The sequence below is a fragment of the Vigna unguiculata genome, chromosome 7 (genome assembly GCF_037176805.1).
Source record: "Vigna unguiculata cultivar grain cowpea cultivar isolate G323 ecotype 2 chromosome 7, ASM3717680v1, whole genome shotgun sequence".
Classification (NCBI taxonomy): domain Eukaryota; kingdom Viridiplantae; phylum Streptophyta; class Magnoliopsida; order Fabales; family Fabaceae; genus Vigna; species Vigna unguiculata.
In genome coordinates, this window is record NC_140798.1 from 35,972,082 (window position 1) to 35,980,118 (window position 8,037).

At 26.0% G+C, this 8,037-nt stretch overlaps 1 pseudogene; it reads right to left on the bottom strand.

Annotated features, from left to right (window-relative positions):
* Positions 1 to 5,446: 5,446 nt before the first annotated feature.
* On the bottom strand, positions 5,447 to 8,037 carry LOC146884841 (uncharacterized; annotated as a pseudogene).

Here is an 8,037-nt window from a genome sequence, read left to right on the forward strand (position 1 = left end):
AGGAATCACACAAAAGAAAACAAATATATAATTAAGGGTATGATAAGATGAAAAATATCTTAAAGATCTAAGAAAACTTTTCAAATATCAACATATATACTCAATGGTTGATTAAAAAAATGACGCAAAGAACAAATAATAAACATAATAAAATTTTATCATAGATATTGTATCTTTTAAACTCCAATATATGTTGGATGGTGATAAAAAAATATTCATGACAATTACATTAAATTTTTATATTATAGTAAATAAAAATTATTTATACAATTATAGTGAAAAAATTAAAGTATGATTGTAATGAGTTAGAAAATAAAAAATAATTAGATAAAAATTATCGAAATAGTATTCTACATGATGAAAATAAACAAAAATAGAAATATTAAAAAATTAACAAATGTGTGTCTTATAAACAATTTGGAGACTATTGGAAAGAATTGCACAAAGAAAAACAAATGTATAATTAAGGGTATGATAAGACGAAAAATATCTTAGAGATCTAAGAAAACTTTTCAAATATCAACATATATACTCAATGGTTGAGAAATAACAAAAATTGTTTTAGCGAAATAAAAGAGTTCTTGAAATGAAATAAAAATTAATAATAATAAGTAAAGATTTGTTTTTATATTACCAAGTAAATGAAATAAATGAAATGTTTATGCTATTAAACACTTAAAGTAAGAGTATTAAACATTCTCATGTGAAAAAGGAAAATATACAATAAATAAAGATATTAAAAAATAATAGAAATATTCAAATGTTAGACATAATTTTTTTTAATTGACATACATCATTTTAACATAATTACATAAAGATTATGATAAGATAAAAAATATATTGGAGATGCGAATGAGTTTCATGACAAACCAAATATTTAGAAGAAATAAAAAATAAAAAAAAAATATAGGGTTACTTATAGAGATGGCAAATAAACCCGTCCCCGTGGGTATTGCCCGAACCCGTTTCCGTTTTGACGGGGAATCCCCGCATTGACTGGGTATGGGTATGGGTATGGGGAATCCCCGACTTTTTCAGTTGGGTATGGGGATGGGTATGGGGATGTACATATACCCGCCATAATACCCGTCCCCGCCATATCTTCATTCTCGTTTAAATTATTAAAATATTCACAATTAATCAAGTAACCCATATATATATATATATATATATATATATATATATATATATATATATATATATATATATATATATTCTATTTTTTATTTCTTTTAATTATTTCATTTGTCATTAAACTCATTCTCATCTCCAATATATTTTTTATCTTATCATAACCTTTATGTAATTATGTTAAAATAATGTATGTTAATAAAAAAAATTATGCCTTACATTTGAATATTTATATTATTTTTTAATATTTTTATTTATTATAAATTTTCCTTTCACATGAGAATGTTTATACTCTCAATTTAAGGTAATATAAAAAAAATTCTTTACTTATTATTATTATTATTATTATTAATTTTTGTTTAATTTGAAGAACTCTTTTGTTTCATTAAAGTAATTTTCGTTATTTTTCAACCATTAAGTATATATGTTGATATTTGAAAAGTTTTCTTAGTTCTCTGAGATATTTTTCGTCTTATCATACCTTAGTTATACATTTGATTTTCTTTGTGTGATTTTTTTTCGATAGTCTCTCAAATTATTTCTAAAACATACATTTGTTAGTTTTTTAATATTTTTATTTATTGTTTTTATTTTCATCATGTAGAATAATATATCATAATGTAATTGTTTCACTTTAAATTCTGTTTGAAGTGGTTAAAATTATATATATATATATATATATATATATATATATATATATATAATGATATTTAGGAATAGTATATGATAATTCACTACAAGAAAAAATGAAATGGTGACTGATTTAGTCAGTAACCCATATCAGTCACTATTTTTCGTCATTGGTGGTAGTAGTTGATTTATTGTCTAAATTAGTGACTGATTCAATGATCGAATCGGTACTTGATTTAGTGACCAATTTAATTACTAATTTATTTGTAATTTAATGATAAATTTTTTGGTCACTAATGATATTTCTATTTATTTTTAACCACTTCAAACATAATTTAATAATTAGTTCTCTAAGGTTTTTTTCATTTTATCATACCTTAATTATACATTTGATTTCCTTTGTGCGATTTCTTTCGATAGTCTCTCAAATTATTTCTAAAACACACATTTGTTAGTTTTTTAATATTTTTATTTATTGTTTATTTTCATCATGTAGAATAAAATATTTCGATATATTCTATCTAATTATTTGTTATTTTATAACTCACTATTAATCATACTGTAATTTTTTTTACTTTAATTGTATAAATAACTTTTATTTACTACAATATAAAAATTTAATGTAATTTCTATGAATATTTTTTTGTCACTATGCAACATATATTGAAGTTCAAAAGATACAAAATCTATGTCAAAATTTTATTATTATGTTTATTATTTGTTTTTTGTGTTATTTTGATCAAGTGATGTATTATAAATTTTTATTAGTGTATAAAAAAGAGATTCATTATAATTTAAAAAATTGAAGTAAACAAATATTTAAAATATATTTTAATTTGAATATTTGTTCTTTGTGTCATTTTGATCAAGTGATATATTATAACTTTTATTAGTGTATAAAAAAGAGATTCATTAGAATTTAAAAAATTGAAGTAAATAAACATTTAAAATATATTTTAATTTGAATATTTGTTTTCCTTTTATACTTTTTTGAAATATTTTTTAATTTTATCAACTAAGTTCATTAATGTTGTAGTTTGCAAATTTAATAAATGTTTTGGTTCACATGAAATTTTATTTGGTATTCTAATATAAAATATAAACAATTATAATTTATTTTAATGTATTTGGCATCGAAGAAAATCCTCCTAATATTAAATATTTCATAATATTATGTTTTCTTTACCGTAATTTTTTTTCTTTTATAAAAATTAATATTGAAGTAGTTAGAACATGGGTACGGGTATGGGTACGAGATTATACCCGTTACCCGGTGGGGATGGGGATGGGAAAAAAGTTTGATACCCGTTGGGTTTGGGTATGGGGATGGGGATGAATTTTTTATGCGGGGATGGGTATGGGATAGTGAAACCCGTCCCCGCCCCGTTGCCATCCCTAGTTACTTAATTAATTGTGAATATTTTAATAATTTAAACGATGATGGAAATATGGCGGGGACGGATATTATGGCGGGGATATATTCATCCCCATCCCCATCCCCATTCCCAAAAATCGGGAATTCCTCATACCCATACCCATACCCAGTCAATGCGGAAATTCCCGTCAAAACGGGGACGGGTTCGGACAATACTCACGGGAACGGGTTTATTTGCCATCTTTACATGGAATCGTCCATCATAAGAAAGTAAAAAAAATTAACGAGTTTAAATGTCGAAGAACTAAATTGTTAATATTTAATTTACTAAAATGATTTTATAATATTAAAAAATTCTAAAATCAAAATTTAAAGAGATATAATTTTTTTGAAATTACACAGCCTGAATTTTAAACAAATTTAGTTGTTTAAATACTGTACACATTATTCTTATCTTTTGTGTTATTTAGTTAGCTCTGTTCTTTTAACAATATTAGACCAAAAAAATGAGATCTATAAGTTAGATTTTAATTTTAAAGATGTGTGACTTATTAATTAAAATGACAAATAGTAAATTAACTAATTAATAATAAATTACAAAATGATAATTGGATCAATAAATAGTTTTGATTCTGACTGGTATTCCTAGTTTAATAAAAAGTTTTCAAAATATTAATTTTTTTTCCATAATGTGGTCCCTATTTTTTGTTAAAAAAATTTAGTGGGTTTTTTCCTATAAAATTATATTACTACTGTCACTATTTAGATGTAATGGAGAGTGTAAAGTGGAATTATAAAGAAAAAAGTGAAATAGAAGAAAAAGGGGGGAGAGAGAAAGATTTGATATTTGATGTTTAGGTCTTTCATGATGTGTTGTGGTGGTAGAGTGTGACATTTTAAATTATGACTTTTCTTGTGAGAGAGAGAGAAAGTGAAATAGAAGATAATGGAAAGTGACTTTTCTTGCGATAAATAGAAAGTCGAATAGAAGAAAGAAAGGTTTTACTTTTAGTTTATGAGTCTCTCATTGTGTGTGGTGTGATGGTGTATTGTATATTCAACAAGGGACCTTGTTTTCTATTGTGACTAGTTTGAAACCATAGCCTTCACACGAATTGATTGATGTTTATTTTTTCGTGTCTTTTACGTTAGAAAATATATATTATATTAAAAAGTAGATAAATATGTATTATATTAAAAAAATATTTAGAGATTGAGAAAAATAATAATAATATTTTTAAAGTTTATAATTAAATTTTGAATAAAATCAATATGAAAATTTTTAAGTTTAGAAAATACATATAAAAATATAAAGAGTCGAATTTGTAGAAATATAAAGAATATAACATGTCAAAAAATATAGAGTAAACTCTTTAAAACTACAAAAGATAGACTTTGAAAAATACATAGAGTATATTCGTTATAAACAAATCAGTGTATGAATATATTGATCTAATATGTATTGCTAAACTTGTATAATCAATGCATGGATAATATTTACTACTAGACTCATATAATTAATATATGGACACACTCATCTAATCTAATGTGTATTGCTACATTTATCTAATTTGTATGAACAGATTTGTCTAATATGCATTGCAAGACACATTTATTCAGAGAATGAATAGAGTTGTCTAATGTATATTATAAAGTCGTATAATATGTGTGTAAACAAACTCGACTAATGTATATTGCTATACTCATCTAATAAATGTATGAACAAACTCACCTAATGTGTTTAGCAATACTTGTTTAATCAATGTATGGACAGACTCACCTAATGTGTATTATTATTAGACTCATATAATTAGTGCATGAAATGACTTGTTTTATGTTTTATGCACAAAATACTTGTCTAACTAGTGCATGGATAGACTCGTCTATTGTGTATTGCTAAACTCGTATAATAAGTGTATGAAAAAACTTGTCTATAGTATATTGTAAAATTAATGGAGTAAAGACCATCACATCGTTCACAAAAATCAACAACTTTTGATTTATTCAATAAAGTAAAACTATATTCCATAAAATTAAAAGAAACACCCAAAGGTGCAAATTGCAAAATGGAAATTGAGTTTTTATCAAAACTAAGAACACAAAAAACATTTTCTAAACACAAAATAAAACCACGGCTAAAAACCAAATTACATGTCCCAATGGCATCCACATGTGAACTCATTTTGCTTCCTGAGTAGATGCAATGTTCACTACCCATTGGTCTCCTAAGATTTTGCATACCCTATATGGTATTACGAACATGGATTGTAGTTCTAGAATCAATCCACCATGTGTGATGATTAATACTAGTCATATTAGATTCATAACAAACAAAGCAAAATAAGTACCTTTCTTCACTAGCCAATTCTTAAACTTTGTGTAATCCTTCTTCATGTGTCTCATGTCCCTTCTTTTACAAAAGAAACACTAGGACTCCTTCTTTATAACTGGCTTAGTATACATCTTTCCTTTCTGATTAACTTGATTCTTCTTATTCGTAAGAGAAGTAGTCAAGTTCACAATTTGACCTTCCCCCATTAACAACCTTTCCTCTTCTTAAACACACATGGTCACTAACTCATTAATAGACCACTTATCCTTATGTGTGTTATGAGTAATTTTAAATGCAACATATTGATGAGTTAAAATATACAAAATATAATGTACTAGAAGGGAATCATACATGGTAACCCCTAATGTCTTTAGTTGAGCCATAATGTCCCCTATGCACATGGTTGATCATGCACTCTCTTAGTCCCGATGAGCTTTAAAGATGAAAAATACATGATAATAGTGTTGGTAGGAGATTTATCAAATATGATTGTTCATCAATAACCTTTAGGAAATCTCTCACATTGTCATGTTGATCAATAGAACCCTGAATACCAGCATAAAAGTTTATCTTTATTAGTGTCACAAAGAGACAATTTAACCTCCTCCACTTTTAACATCCAGAGTGGTCTTAGTAATAACGATGTTTCTAGTTTTCTAATAACATAATTAATGTCCATCCAACCTTCCAAAACTTACAATTATCCCCTTTTAATTTAGGAATACCATAATGGATATCAGAAATATGGAACTACAATTTTTTTAATACATGCTCATTATCATAATTTGAGACTATAACAAAATAATGTTTTTTTAATACAAACATGTCTTAATAAATGAATCTAGTGACAGCTTGATTGTGGGTCAAAGTCACACTCATTTAGACTCACATAACCAAACGATAAAACTATGTTTTACTATTGTAAACAAGTGTCTTAATGAATCTAGTGACATAAAACTTGTTTGTGGGCTACTCAATTAGACTCACATCACAAAATGATAAAACTATTAACTATTATGTTTTACTAATGTAACACACGTCTTAATGAATGAATTTAGTGACATAAAACTTGCATGTGAAAATTTGACTCATCTAACCAAATGATAAAACTATTAGACTATGTTCCTTCTCTCAACTCATGTGGGCAAGTTGAGGAATATAATCAAATATTTCATCATACAGATAAGAAAGATCCATGTAAAATTCATCACATCACATATAATTAAGGTATAATTACTGATTTGGTACCTCAACTTTTTCGTTAAGTTCAATTTGGTACCCAAACTTTTGGTTTGTTCAATTTAGTACCCCAATTTTCTAAAAAGATTCAATTTGGTCATCCGTACAGGACACATGTCAAGCCATGAAATTTTTATTTTTTTTAAAAAAAATATTTTTTTTTTCAAAAAAAATTATTTTGTTTTTCAAAAAATTTAAAAACTGTCACGTGTCAGTTTATCATCGTGCCACGTGTCAGCTTACAATCATGACACGTGGCAGTGATAATAGTTGTTTTCAATTTAGTACCCCAATTTAAATTTTTGGTTCAATTTAGTACTTCAATTTTTTAAAATGATCCAATTTCGTCCTCTCCCATTTGAGACCAAATTAGTAAATAAGTTTAATTACAACCTATATATACATGTTACAATAACTTTTTCTAATATATACATCAAATCATTTCACCTAAATACTTAAATTATTTTATTTTTTACATTTTAACCTTTGTAATTTTTTACACATGAAATTTTTTACACTTGTAAAAAATAAAATAGTTTGAATATTTAGGTGTAGTGATTTGATGTATAAATTCAAAACAATTATTTTAACATGTATATATAAGTTATAATTAAACTTAGTTACTAATTTGGTCTCAAATTGGAAAGGACGAAATTGGATCATTTTAAAAAATTAGGGTACTAAATTTGAACCAAAAATTTAAATTGGGGTACTAAATTGAAAACAACTATTACCACTGCCACGTGTCATGATTGTAAGCTGTCACGTGGCACGATGATAAACTGACACGTGACAGTTTTTAAATTTTTTGAAAAACAAAATATTTTTTTATACACCATACACCATAAAATATGTCACGTTAAAATATAAATATAAAATAAAGTTATATACTCCTCATTATTTTAACAAAATAAAAGATGCATTTTCAATTCATCTTCAACTTCAAAATAATCAACACACTGTCAAATAATGGTGTAAACTGCCATAAGCAGGTGACCACATTTTGCATTACATGAGTACACAAAACAAATTTTGGATTCCTAAAGCAATTCCGACAAAGTCTCGAAGGGCCGCAATACGGATGCTCCGAGATTTTCTGTACTCGTAACTGCAAAGTCCAAACCGTGTTTAGCATCACCTCATCAAAGTGATACCTCCAACACCAATAATATTATGTTTGATATCAAACACAAGAAAAACACAAATAATGAATCCAAAAGGATAACCATGACAGATTAAAAAACAAGGCAAATGTATTTAACCATGTTTTGATACATATGTAAAACTAATACGGAAGAAAGAGTAAGGACTAACCTTCAGCCATTGCCAT